At 33.5% G+C, this 15,005-nt stretch overlaps 1 long non-coding RNA gene across 4 annotated transcripts in view; it reads left to right on the plus strand.

The window, feature by feature from the left end:
* LOC123554729 (uncharacterized) overlaps positions 1-10,475 on the plus strand; it is a 122,696-nt gene extending 112,221 nt beyond the window's left edge. For all 4 annotated transcript variants that reach the window (XR_008371667.1, XR_008371669.1, XR_008371668.1 and 1 more), the window contains exon 3: positions 9,541-10,475. This is a non-coding gene — a long non-coding RNA (uncharacterized LOC123554729). The remainder of the gene's footprint in view (positions 1-9,540) is intronic.
* Positions 10,476-15,005: the final 4,530 nt, after the last annotated feature.

The raw sequence follows: 15,005 nt of genomic DNA on the forward strand, positions 1-15,005 counted from the left end.
GCTATGATTTAAGACTAGCTAGATAATTCACTGTTAACATATACTTTATTAGCATTATTGTTATACACAATAGGTATTAATATATCATTACAAAAACATGTGTACATTCGATCAATCCTCAATATATATATGTGAAAAGAAGGGACTTATATAGACTAATTACAACGCTGTGAATGGCCTTAATTATTGTCAGGAGACTGAAGCAATAGTTATATAGAGAAAAAAACATTTAGTGATACCTTTTTAACTTGACAGTTTAAAGCAACAAAACGGAGGAGCCTTTCTTAGGAAATCGAACTGGAAGAAAGAATTTTCAAATAGGTCATCAGTCATCTTCCACTTGTCAAATTTTTTGATTAGTTTTCACGATCTGTCAAGATCATTTTTGAATATCCTTTCTTTAGATGCATTGTTTTTGTATGTATCTTGACAGGACATTGTTGTGTATAATATTACTAATAAATTCTATACAAATTGCTTTGCTTGAAATTGTTTTTTTAACGCTCACAGAAGTCACGTGAGAGTTTCCGTTTCTTGTACATATACATGGTTGGTAATAAGGGAACCAACATTCGGTCTTAACGCATGGGAATGGGCCCTTTCTGAAGGGTAAATAAGAAATATATGGCCATATTATTACGTTTTTATACTTCCCGAAGGGGGGAATTAGTCAACGCTGCGTCCGTCCGTCTGTGCCACAATTTTTGTTCGGAGTATTTCTCAGCAACCACAAGTTGGAATGTATCGAAACTTCATAGGAAGCTTCACTATCAAGAGGAGATTATTTGTCTGATGATTTTACACTGAGGTATTGCCCTTTAAGTATTCAACACAGTGTTTAATAGAAACATTTCTTGTGCAGAGTATTCATCTGCAACCAGTGGCTTGGATTCATCGAAACTTCATATGAAGTTTCTCTCTTAAGAGGAGATGTAAATCTGTTCGAATGCTTTTTCACTGAGTCATTGTCCTTTGATTATTTAACAAGAGCATACTATAGCACAATTTCTTGTCCGGAGTCTTCCTTAGCAATCCTAGGCCGAAATTCAGTGAATCTTCATATGAATCTTCACCGTCAAGAGCAGATGCGCATATTACTATTGTCTTCATGTTCTGGTCGGATGATTTAAACTGAGTTATTGCCCTTTGGTTATTCAACATAAGTATACTTTAGTTCCATTTCTTGTCTTGAGTAATTCAAATTACGGTACCACCTTGAGAGATATTGTTGGGTTTGGTATAACAATATTTAATTTTAGTACGACGAGTAATACCAGTTTATAGTAGTGTATATTTGCTGTGAGTTTATAGTAAGCAAATGCGACAGAAAAGTCTTTTTCAGAAGATATATGAGCTCAAGTTTTCTCTTTAGCTCACCTGAGCATGAAGTGCTCAAGGGTGAGCTATTTTGATCAGTGACTGTCCGTCGTGCATCGTCCGTCGTCCGTCAACATTTTCCTTTAAACAGCATCTCCTCCTAAACCACCAGGCCAATTTTGATGAAACTTCAAAGCGATGTTCCTTGGATAGTCTTCTTTATAAATTTTTCAAAGAATCGAATTCTTACAGAAACCTGGTTGTCATGGCAACCGAAAGGAAATACTTTTTAAAAAAATCTTCTTATTCAAACCCATAGGTCCTAGGGCTTTGATATTTGGTATGTAGCATCATCTTGTGGTCCTCTACCAAGATTGTTCAAATTTTGCCACAAGGGTCAAATATGGCCCCGCCCAGGGGTTCACATGGTTTATATAGACTTATATAGGGAAAACTTTGAAAATCTTCTTGTCCAAAACCACAGGGCCTAGGCCTTTGATATTTTGTATGTCGCATCATCTAGTGGTCCTCTACCAAGACTGTTCAAATTATCCCCCTAGGGCCAAATATGGCCCCGCCCTGGGGGTAAAATTGTTTATATAGATTTATATAGGGAAAACTTTGAAAATCTTGTACAAAACCACATGGCCTAGGGCTTTGATGTTTTCGCATGTAGCATCGTCTAGTGGCCCTCTACCAAAATTGTTCAAATTATCTACCTAGGGTCAAATATGGCCCCGCCCTAGGGGACATATGATTTATATAGACTTATATAGGGAAGAACTTTGAAAATCTTCTTTTGCAAAATCACAGGGCCTAGGGCTTTGATATTTTGCTTGTAGCATCATCTAGTGGTCCTCTACCAAGATTGTTCAAATTATACCCCTGGGGTTAAAACTGGCATCGCCATGGGGGCACATTGTTTAAATAGACTTGCATAGGGAAAAACCTTTAAACAGGTTTTGGCCAAGAGCTTAGATATTTAGTATTTGGCATGCTGTATTGGTTGTCTGCCAAGATTGTTCAAATCATGACCCTTGGGTCAATATATGTCACACCCTTGTTTAACATTGACTTATAAAGGAATAAATATTTAAAACTCTTCTTGTGCAGAACGAACCGTAAGGCCCTGATCTTAGATATTTATTATTTAGTATTGTCTTGTGGTCAACTATCAAGAGTGTTCAAATCATTACCCAGGGGTCTACTGACCTACTGACCTACTTTAGAAATTTGGACCACATCTATAATATTTTATACAAATTTCAATATTCATCTTGAATGGTCTTAATTATGAACTACTGACCTACTTTCTTGTTTTTGAACGTACATCATAGAAGTTTGGACAACATTTAAAACTTTTGATACAGATTTCAATCCTCATCTTTAATATTCTTAACCCCTGACCTACTTTCTTGTTTTTGAAGCTACAGCAAAGAAATTTTGACCACCTGTATCATGTTTGATACAGATTTCAATCCTTACTTGAAAAGCCTTTATCAGACCTACTGACCTATTATCTTGTTTTTGAATTTACAGCAAAGACATTTGGACCACATGTTTAATCTTTGATACAGATTTAAATACTCATCTTGAATTGTAGTCTTAATCTTGACCTACTGACCTAATTCCTTTTTTTTAAAGTACAGCATTGAAATTTGGACCACTGTATAGAGATGGTACCTAAAAAATTCATCTTTACAGGTTTTTTTCAGAGTGAAATGATAGCTAAGTGCACCAATTTTCTAAATATATTTATGGTTTTCCTCTTCTCCATGTCAAAAATAGAAATATTTGATATCTAAAAAATGACTTTCTCAAAATATCTGGAGCAAAATGGACAACTCTTGTATTGACCGTTTTTCAAAGATTTTAGGACTTTCCCAATTATAGTCTATATCAAAAGCTCCCACAGCTAAATAAATTCTGTAGGGTATAATGTAAGTTTACTCTACTTTCAACATTTTGAAAGAGCCTATACTGAAATTCCTTTTGCCTTTTAATAAAGTCAAATTCCAAGACTAGCCAAGAGTCTAAAACGCTTGAAAAAAATGAGTGAAAGAGAATGACATGCTCTTTATTATAAGCTTACCAAAAACATACCAAAAATGTACCTTAAAGAAGTTATTAAAGATTTTATATTGTAAACAAACCCCTTCACCATTTTACCATCAATATTTTCCATTCATGAATGCACTCAATTCAGGTGATAATTGTTTTGTAAATGAGAGGCCCCAACAAAAACCTTTTTTCAAGTTGTTTAAACAGTTTAAGTTTTAAATTAATGTTGATAGCTGAAGTTATTCAACAATAAATAAGACACCTTATAGTTTGTTTAGGGTAGTTGACCTGTAACGAAAATCATCAAATAGAGAAATCTCCATATGATTTTTCAGCATTTATTCATTTTTCAAAAAAAAGCAAATGATCGTGCTAGTTCCCTCCAGAGAATGTTTGAATTGAGAATTGCTTAACATACATTACATATAGTCATTACCAATCAGCTACCTTAACATGTAGTAATTACAACCACTACCTTAAAACATTGTAATTATATTTGATGACAATGAATTTTTGTGTCACCAGTTTAACTTTTTTTGTTATTTCTCATTGTTAGATATATACATTTTACATTTTGATACATAAATGTTGTGTAAACCAATGTATCACCATCGAGAACAATAAATAAATAACTTTCGCTAAAAGATCAAAACTTAATAACGTTTCTTAATGTCGTTAATTTTCTTCAAAGGAATGTTTGCATTATTCTATATCATCTTCATGCATTACTAAACTTTCTATCAGTGCCTCACTACAACTTACAAAATAACTGTCAGTGTAAGTCATGAGAAAAGCATGCATATTGTATATTGAATACAAAGGGATTTAAACAAATGTAGGTCATATTTTGTCTGCCTGATAAGTTGTTTGAATAAGGACCTATCTGATTTTTCTTTCACTTTTGATCAGTGTTTAATGTTGGCTTCAGTTTATTGATCAATTCAGAGTTGTCCCCCTATGATTTATTTGGGTAGGTACCATCTCTACACTGTATAACTTTCGATACCGATATCAATACTTATCTTTAATATTCTTAACTCTGACCTACTCATCTACTTTCTTCAGCAAAGAGATTTAGACAACTTATATGATTTTTTAAACTGATTTCTGATTTCAGTTGTTACCTTGAATAATCTTTACCATGCCCTACTTACCTAGTTTTTTTTTTTTTTTTTTTTGAAGCTTTAGCAAAGAAATTTGTTCAAGCAAGTAAATAAACACAGTTGAGCGATATAGGGTCATCATGGCCCTCTTGTTTTAAGTCAAGGATTGGTAAAAGGGTCTAGGTATGTGTGACAGCTTTGTGAACATTGTTCATTCGATATAGAATGTATTGTTGTTGTTTTTTTTCATAATAATGTACTTTTTAAACTTCGTATTGGAGCGTAAAATTTCCTTTCCTTTTCATTCATTCTTTCCAAAGGTATCATTTTTGTTCGCAATTTCGTAAACGTTCAACATTCTCGGCTATATCCATTCCTGAATGTATATATAGTGTCATTCTAGTCGGATACTGCGTGGCAGCGTGTTATTCAAACACAGACAACAATGGACTGCGGTTACAAGCGAAATATATTAATTTTCTTAGCATATCTGACTTCTTAGCATACACTCCTCCCTTCAGTAAGACATCTTCGGATTTAAACATAGTTTAAAGATATGAGATACATTCATTTAATGTCGATGAGCACTCCATAGACCGAAACCATAATATTTTCAGAAATGAATCTGTCGCCGTAGCAATTTATCAAACATTGCCTGGGGCAAAAGTACTAACTAAGACAGATAGTTGTTTGTTTGATGGATCCGGTTTATGTCAGAGCTTAAAACAGAAAAATAAAGTAAGATGAAATTTATCGACAAAAACTGCAACTGTCCATTGTAAAGGTAATAGGTTGAATTAAATCTACTTCATTTATCTAAAATTTGCTGCATTTGTTCTCATTTTAGAGAAGTAGCACACGTACAATAAGTGAGGTGACAAGTGTATTTAGTTATTTTTACATCATGCGCATTTATCATTGAATCAAGTTTCATTTAACTTATAACAGTAGCTGCAAATGTATTACCTGGCCGAAACTGTCAAAACTTAAGCGCTAAAGGAGGGAAGTGGAGACAGTTAATGATACTTTTCGTGCTCTTAAACCCCTCACTTTCCCTTCTTTGTATCATGTTGCATGAAATTGCCTAAGTCAAAGAATGTCATTTGAACCTTGTCTTTAAATTGTCACATGTGCACATTGAGCTCGAGATTAAATCAGTGTCATACAAATTTCATGTCATTACAGAAATCTTCAGTTTTTGCAAGTTGAAGTCAAACCCAGCACACCGCGAGCTTTTATTTCGTGCCAGAGTTGGCTCGTATCAGATGTATATTTTGTGTCTAAAAATATTATTCTTAACCACAGCAAGACATATAAACCGTCCAGATATTACTGTACGTAAATTTTACCGAAAATAAACCTAATGGGCTTCTCACTTATCTGATGCAACTAGTGACAACGGCACGACTACCGTTAATTAAGTCAACATTGCCTACTTAAGCTTTTTGCAAATTGAAATTAAATCATGTTTTATCTATTTGAAATTGTTTAATGTTTAAGCCTTGGATATTCAAAATCCATTAATGACAACTAAATATCTGCAGAATTATACGAAAATAAATCCAAATACGAATTTCATGAGCGGTAGTTATACTTTATGAACCATAGATGAATTACCACCTTATCATTTTTAATCGTTATGTATATGTAGAAACGCTCATCGTAGATATATTCCAGAAACAAATGTGTTTTAACTGACGTCAGTGTATTATGAACAACACTCTCTTTTATTTGGAAATACACTTAAAATGTAGTGTACTCGTATTTGCATAATATGCATATGAAAAGAATTTTGTTTTGGTTTAGTAAATACAGTGACTAATAGCGTATTTAACATAAAACTCATATATAAAAACTGTGATTCAGTTTATTTTTCTCTGTATTGATAAAAACATAAAACTGAAAAGTAGATCAGGAATTGTGAAAAGATTTATACATATATTCATGTCATGTGATCATAACATGCTGGGATGATATAGATACAGACGAGTACTGCTATTGTATCATTTCAGTAAACATCTGATAGTCTAGTACTGCATTTTGTCTTATTCTATTGCATGTATACACGGTATGCAGAAAAGCGCTTCCAAATGTCTAAAGTGGCCACGTGGTTTTAAAAGACCGTAAACTTCATTATGTGCAGTTCAGTTCCCAAATGAAATAAAACTGTGCAATTTTTTAAAGGTTTTGTAACGTTAACGTATGTTTTTTTTTCCATGCTGTTAACCTGTTGACACCTATAGCAATTACTTAAACGGATCTAAGCACTGAACGACCGACGTACACACATATTCTTAGTCACGTACTCGTGTACATCGAAGAAAATATGTGTTTATCATCTATTTGAACTCTTTTGAAAGAGAGAAAGCCCTTTTTAGACGAATTGTCGAAGACGATTCCGTCCAGTGGAACCACAATAATACATATACGAATTTCGGCTTAATCGATTTTTTTGATAACCACCATAGATTTCACAATCCGCCGAAAGAAAATAGTTCTCAAATGGCAGCACATAGAACAACTGAAATTACCACACTTCACTGCGCGCTGTAATTGAATGCAGATAATTAGTGTAGTATAATCACGAACAGACGATGTGCCCGCTGACCAATAAACTAAGCACGCTTATATACGAGACAGTGTTCTTATCGCTGGATGACGGATTTTTCATTGAAGATTTTACATCAATGGAATTCACAAATAAATTAGCTGTACAAAAAATCAGAATATAGGGAAGTAAAAACTCGGTTATTTGTTATTTTTAATCACCACAAAGAAGTGAAATAGAATAATAGAACTTTGATAGATGCTTTTGATAATCAAAAGAAGTAAAAGACTTTTCCATTGATTTATGATACTTTGAAATTTATTGAGAAAGGAATGTATTATATTGCCGAAAGAAAATTACTTAGCTCTCAAATAGAATATTACTTAGCTCTCGATAAATCTGTAAAAGTTATTACTATTTTAGTGCAAAAACAAAATAGTTCATGCTCAAATGATTTGGATATTACAGTCTATCTTAATTTGCAACACGGTCATCAGTTATATGTGTATTCCTTAAAAGTCTGTTCGTCCCAGCTATAATTAGTGACCTTAAAAAATGTGTTTTAGCTCTGTTACCTATGTTATTATAGTTTGATGTATATTTGCCCAATATTATTACAAAATGTATGATTGTTTTGTTATTGTGTGTATGTGTCTACATGCACATCTGTGCAGTCTTACATGCACATCTGTGCAGTCTGATCATGATAGTCTGCCTTGATCATATTTAGTCATTTAATTCACAATGAACATAGAAATTTGGCAAGGAAATGGTTATACTGTTGTAAAAAACAACCGAAAAAGACATTTACTAGTTTAACAGTCCCAACAGAAAAGGGACATTGCTGATCTCGGACCTGACAGAATCAGTACATTTCAAGACAATCCGTCCTCCGGTATTTACAATCCTTTGATTTATTTAATTGTAGACTTTACTTGTCGCAGATATTTATTGTTATAAAGCAACTTTATATCGAGCATTTCTCTAGTCCCACAGTCTTACGTTATTTCTGAATTCAATCATGTATGTGAATAATATATATTATTTAGATAATTCTGTTATTTTCCCCCAGATGGTTGTTATAATCTATCCCCGAGATTTATTGTACATACATATAATTAATCTAATTGGATCTGTAAATCTCAGTAAATCTGATTTCCTACAGCGTTTAGTCATGCTGAAAATTTTATTGAACATAACTTATATATTTTAAGAAACACTTAGGCAGTCTCAAACTGTGTAAATATTAAATATGTTTAATATTTACTGAAATGAATTCACATTTAGTTATAAATTTCATAGTTATCTAAAAACACTTCTTCGATAAGATATATAAAACTTTTTTGTTGTGGGCCTACTTTGCAAATGTGTGGCTCTGAGGCTGTGTTTGTGGTGCTGCTTTGTGCTTCCGAGAAGTCTACCCTTACCTATTATCTTTTATGGAGATGTTTTTTACAAACTTTGTATGATTTTAGGTTTTCGAAATGTTTTCCTCTTATATTAGGAAATACACTTGAAAATGTATTATACTCGTATATGTATAATATGCATATGAAAAGAATTTTGTTTTGGTTTAGTAAATTCAGTGACTAAAAGCGTACCTAACATAAAACTGCGATTCAGTTTAATAATCTATATGTAGATCGGGAGTTATGATAAAATGTATACATATATTTATGGGATCATCACATGCTGGGATGATATGTACCTATATAAAGTCGATTATTCGGTCAAAAATTGATACAGACAAATACTGTCATATTATCATTTCAGTAAACATCAGATAGCCTAGTACTGCATTTCGTTTTTTTTTTTTTTTTTTTTTTTTGTTTAGTTATAAATTTCATAGTTATCTAAAGACACTTCTTCCATAAGATAATATAAAACATGGGTTTTATGGAGATGTTATTCACAAACTTTGTACAATTTTAGTTTTTCGAAATGTTTTCATTGTTTTAGTAAGATTATAAAAGGTTTTATTACTAGCAGTGATGAACCGACTATCTTGAGAACCGCCTGTTTGGTACTCAATTGTTTACAGTTGGGCGCTACACTTTTACTTTGACTGTGCGAGAAGATGAAGGTACAAAACTCAATGAAATACAGTTTTAAAAGCTAATCGAAACTTAGTTGTTTTGATATATATTTCTTCTGGCCCTTACTGGTGCTTTTCTGCTTAAGTACTCGTCTTTTTATCATTCTTTCGTGCCTTTCGATGCCATTCCGTGTGTTTTGTTTACGCCTGTCAGATATAACCTTTTTTCACTGTCTGTATCGTTGATAAGAATAAAGTTTAAGAGGTAGGGTAGAGTGATTGTTTTTGCGAATGTGTATTTCGTCTACATATGCATGCATAAGCTGTTGCATGTGGGTCTTTTTAATGGAGACAGTGTACTTCGAACGAGGCTACTAGCATTATATATTATTATACAAAACATCCAGAAATTATGATAGCTAGAACGAGATATTTTTCTCCTCATTTATGTATCTGTATTTACTTTTTATTTACAGGTTTCTACACACATTTGTTGGTCTTCCATAAGGTTCACGAACTAACAATTCTGAGTGATGACTTCTAGCAACCTTGTAAAACCATATCAATAACAACCTCTATCTTGTAATGAACATTGATTCTGACTATCAGAAAGGGAGACGAAACATTTAAGGCACGAGAAAGACATTAAGGCACACAAACAAAAGATAAAAGAAAATGATTCTTTTACAAAAGAAAGAGGAGGAAACGCGATTGCAATTATTCAAAGGAAGACATGAATAATACTACAAGAAGTAGTGCAACCACACCTATGTAAAACTGCAACATAAGAATATCAGAGGTAAAAGCCAGAAGTTATGTCTCAGAGAGGATCGAAAGGAAAACTGAAATGATCTGTTAAGACCTATTTTTGAAGGTTATGGTGCATCTTGAAGTTTAATCTAAGAATTTAAAAATTTGTCATAGTGATATCTTTTGAAAGCGTTAGTACGTTGCAATTCATAACTAACAAGTAGATTGCAATGAAAATCTCAACAAATATAGCATCGGACATGATGATAAAGACAGACATGACTTTTTAAAAAGTTTGTCTATTACTATACCTTTAATGCTTACAAAATACACTGAATAAAAATTAATGCAACTTAACGTCAGAGGACAAGCAATCATCAGATGAATGACTTCAGCTGCTGTCATCACAATATATGTGACTTTACACTTTGTCCTTTCATCTGCCTTGCAGATCTGTATCCGATCTTATAGCTGTAGGTTAATGAAATATGTGTCGACAGTGATGTTGATATTTAACAAGAATAACACCATAAGCGACTTTCTTTTGCTGCTGAAGCAACATCAGTATGATTAAATCACACGGGTGAAATTTACTATTTATAATGCCGCGTGCCAAAATATTTTGAACCATGTTACAACCAGGTTTCTTGCTTTTCACATCATTTTTAGCTCACCTGAGCACGAAGTGCTCAAAGGTGAGCTTTAGTGATCACCCTGTGTCCAGCGTCCGTCGTCGTCCGTCGTCCGTCCGTCCGTCCGTCCGTCCGTCGTCAACAATTTGACTGTTAACACTCTAGAGGTCACATTTTTGACCCAATCTTAATGAAACTTGGTCAGAATGTTACCCTCAATAAAATCTTGGACGAGTTCGATATTGGGTCATCTGGGATCAAAACCTAGGTCATCAGGTCAAATCAAAGGAAAAGCTTGTTAACACTCTAGAGGTCACATTTTTGGCCCAATCTTAATGAAACTTGGTCAGAATGTTACCTTCAATAAAATCTTGGACGAGTTCGATATTGGGTCATCTGGGGTCAAAAACTAGGTCATCAGGTCAAATCAAAGGAAAAGCTTGTTAACACTCTAGAGGTCACAATTTTGGCCCAATCTTAATGAAACTTGGTCAGGATGTTACCCTCAATAAAATCTTGGACGAGTTCGATATTGGGTCATCTGGGGTCAAAAACTATGTCACCAGGTCAAATCAAAGAAAAAGCTTGTTAACACTCTAGAGGTCACATTTTTGGCCCAATCTTAATGAAACTTGGTCAGAATGTTACCCTTAATAAAATCTTGGACGAGTTCGATATTTGGTTATCTGGGTTCATAAACTAGGTCACCATGTCAAATCAAAGGAAAAGCTTGTTAACACTGTAGAAGCCGCATTTATGACTGTATCTTCATGAAACTTGGTCAGGTTGTTAATATTGATGATCTTAAGGTCCAGTTTGAATCTGGGTCATGTAGGATAAAAAACTAGGTCACCGAACCAAATCAAATGAAAAGCTAGTTTACACTGTAGAGGCCACATTTATGACCATACCTTAATGAAACTTGGTCAAAATGTTAATCTTGATGATCTATAGCTCAAGTTCAAATCAGGGTTAGGTGGGTCAAAAACTAGGTCACTAGGTCATATCAAAGGAAAAGCTTGTTAACACTCTAGAGGCCACATTTATGACTATATCTGCATGAAACTTAGTCAGAATGTTAAACTTGATGATCTTTAGGGCAATTTTGAATCTGGGTCATGTCGGGTCAAAAACTAGGTCACCAGGTCAAATCAAAGGAAAAGCTAATTAACACTGTAGAGGCCACATTTATGACCATATCTTAATGAAACTTGGTCCAAATGTTAATCTTGATGATCTTTAGGTCAAGTTTAAATCTGGGTCAGATGGAGTCAAAAACTAGGTCACTAGGTCATATCAAGGAAAAGCTTGTTAACACTCTAGAGGCCACATTTATGACTATATCTTCATGAAACTTAGTCAGAATGTTAAACTTGATGGTCTTTAGGTCAAGTTCGAATCTGGGTCATGTCGGGTCAAAAACTAGGTCACGGGGGTCAAATAGAAGGAATAGCTAGTTAACACTTTAGAGGCCACATTTATGACCATATCTTAATGAAACTTGGTCAGAATGTTAATCTTGATGATCTATAGGTCAAGTTTAAATCTGGGTCAGGTGTGTTAAAAACTAGGTCACTAGGTCAAATCAAAGGAAAAGCTTGTTAAGACTCTAGAGGCCAGATTTATGACTGTATCTTCATGAAACTTAATCAGAATGTTAATCTTGATGATCTTTAGGTCAAGTTTAAATCTGGGTCATGTGGGGGCAAAAACTTGGTCACCGGGTCAAATCAAAGGAAAAGCTAGTTAACACTTTAGAGGCTACATTTATGACCATATCTTAATGAAACTTGGTCAGAATGTTGATCTTGATGATCTTTAGGTCAATAGGTCAGGTGAGCGATACAGGGCCTTCATGGCCCTCTTGTTTTTTAACTTTGATCTCATGTCTTGACTTGTGAAAGCGAGAATTGAAAGTTGCGACTGAAATATTGTATGAAATTGACATGTGCTTCTGAAGACTTACTTGCATGTGTAAAGAGTTGTAAACCATTCCCACTCACAATGATCAATACACCGAGAAACATTCAGAAATACTCAATGATAGTTCGAACGGGAATCGTCTTGCCGACAATCATGAGCAGCTTGTTTAACAAGCGGAAAGCATTGTAATGGAAAGATACATAATGCATCTATTCTTTATAACCATTTGTAACTTGTTCCACTTTCCCCTAACATCCGATCCTTTTATCTACCCCTAACTCCAACACCCCCTTTCTGTATTTTACATATACATGTAATTTAAATGTACTTGTTGGATTTTTTTAAGCAACCCGTCTACAACATTTTTTCGTTACAGTTTTTTTGTTGTTGCTGGCTTATTTTGCGATGCATGGCTCTAAGGCTGTGTTTCGGGTGCTCTGTGCTTCCAGGAAGTCTACCCTTACTTTTTATCTTTGCTAGTTTTGATATGTGATTAAAATTTATGCTCTGAACACATCTATATAATGCGAGTCAAAGATAACTTTTTATAATAGAATCGATATAGTTTTGCTTAAATTAGAAATCTTGCGAATTACTTTTTATTGTTGTCATTTCTGTTCCTTTCTGATCATGCATTCATGATGAAGTTATTTCTAAGCCCCTGCTAAGCTGTGAGGGTCTTGCTCTATCTATAACCTCCAATAAAGGGACTCGATCAAACCGGGTCTCATTTTGTTTAAAAAAAATCTTAGTTTGGTTCTATGGTTCAAAAGGACCTTCTTATATACCTTAAATAATTCTCTGCAAATTTTAGCTATCCATTAAAGAAATACACGAAAAACAAAATATCTTTAAACGGTCTCATAAGTTATGTTACTGGTATGGTTCAGTAAGTTAAGAAAACGCAAATATCTCGTCTAAATTTAAACTGATCCCAATTTCAGTTAAAACACAATGCATATCAAGTTTTATAGTTGATACGTTGCGATCTTGTTTTAACTATTACGTTTTACACACAGAACAACTGTTTAAATTGTATCCATTTTGTACATTTTGCACAAACACCATAATAGTAATAATATGATAATATGTTTGTGGTAGCAGGCGTTCCTTTGCTGTAATGGGAGATCACTGCGTAGGCATTTGGGAAAATATATCTGGCGACAAAATACCAGGTATTTTCCGTTTAATACCAAAAGAAAGGTATAAATTTCAAAGCATCCAGAGACAAAACCAAATGCATTTTTAATGTGAAGTATTGGCTTACGGTACGGTTGACAGGGAATCCATACCATATATTGCTTTGTCATAGTTGAATTAAACAAAGAAACAGCTTGCATTGGGAATCTTTAGACGCATCGAAATTGTTTCTTGTCATGTCTAAAGTTAAAGTCTAAATAAAAACTGAAGACCAGATTGTAAAAATAAAGATCATCAAATGAATAAGAAACAAGATGTCATCTTATCATTACGTAATGAAACGCAGTTTCGTATTTTTGATGTGTGCATATTTAAAACTGTTTCGTGTTAGTTTAGTTTAAACATATTTTATTGCCAATATATACATATATAAACAGATAACTACGTCAATTGTACATATAATAGGCAAAAGGGTCGACCCACAAGTTCTCGCAACATTAGTAACGGGTCTTCCCTAATGCAAATATTTACATATTTAATTTACAACAATGACAACTAATCAGGTACATGTGTGGTAAATAATAAATTTACAATATAATAGCTACAAAAAAATGGAAAGAAAAAAAAGAGTTGAAATAAGTATGAGGTACAAGTACATGTGTACTTATAAAAGCAATCACATTTGTGATTAGTGGCAATGTATAGATAGATGTAAGAGTAAAAATGATGCAATTAATTTGCATTAACATGTACTACATTAGGGAAAAAAACTTTAAAAAGGAGAAACGAGTACATGTGACTTATATAGACAAACATATTTGTGACTAGTCAGTGTACAAAAAGATATAAGAGTACAAAAAAAGAAGATACAATTCAATTGCATTAACATGTACTACATTTGGGGAAACAGAACATAAAAAAGAAACAACAGGGGTCTTGTCAATAATAAACTTATATAATTATATATGAATAAATTGAATAATATTGCCTGCTAAATATGGTGGGTCTCAAAAGCGTTTGGTTGATTTTATGTAATGTTGGACTGAGCAGAATATTTTGCAGTTGTCTTCATATGACAATTCGGAATTACCAACTAAAAGAAGTTGGGTATTTAAGGGATGAAATTGCCTTAGATCGTGGAAAAGTTTAATCCTTTGATTTGTATATATCGTACAAGTGAAAAGAAAATGTTTAACGTCTTCAATATCTTCTCCACAAGAACAGATTGAGTCCTGAGACAGATGGTTGCAAAATAAATGAAAATTCAAATTACTGCACGCGTTTCTAAGCCTTGCATGAATTATAGAAAATTTTCTTTCTCCTACAAGATACCATTTTGGAGTTTCTGTAGTTGGAAAAACGGTATTTTTTAACAATTTTTTAAAACTTGATAAGGTGTTAGTGGCTCTTATTTCAGGACTCAAATTGTTCCAAATATCAATAGCAGAAGGCACAAAGGAATTAGAAAATATCTGAGTTCTTCGACTGAGGATTAT

Source organism: Mercenaria mercenaria, chromosome 7 (genome assembly GCF_021730395.1).
Source record: "Mercenaria mercenaria strain notata chromosome 7, MADL_Memer_1, whole genome shotgun sequence".
NCBI lineage: Eukaryota > Metazoa > Mollusca > Bivalvia > Venerida > Veneridae > Mercenaria > Mercenaria mercenaria.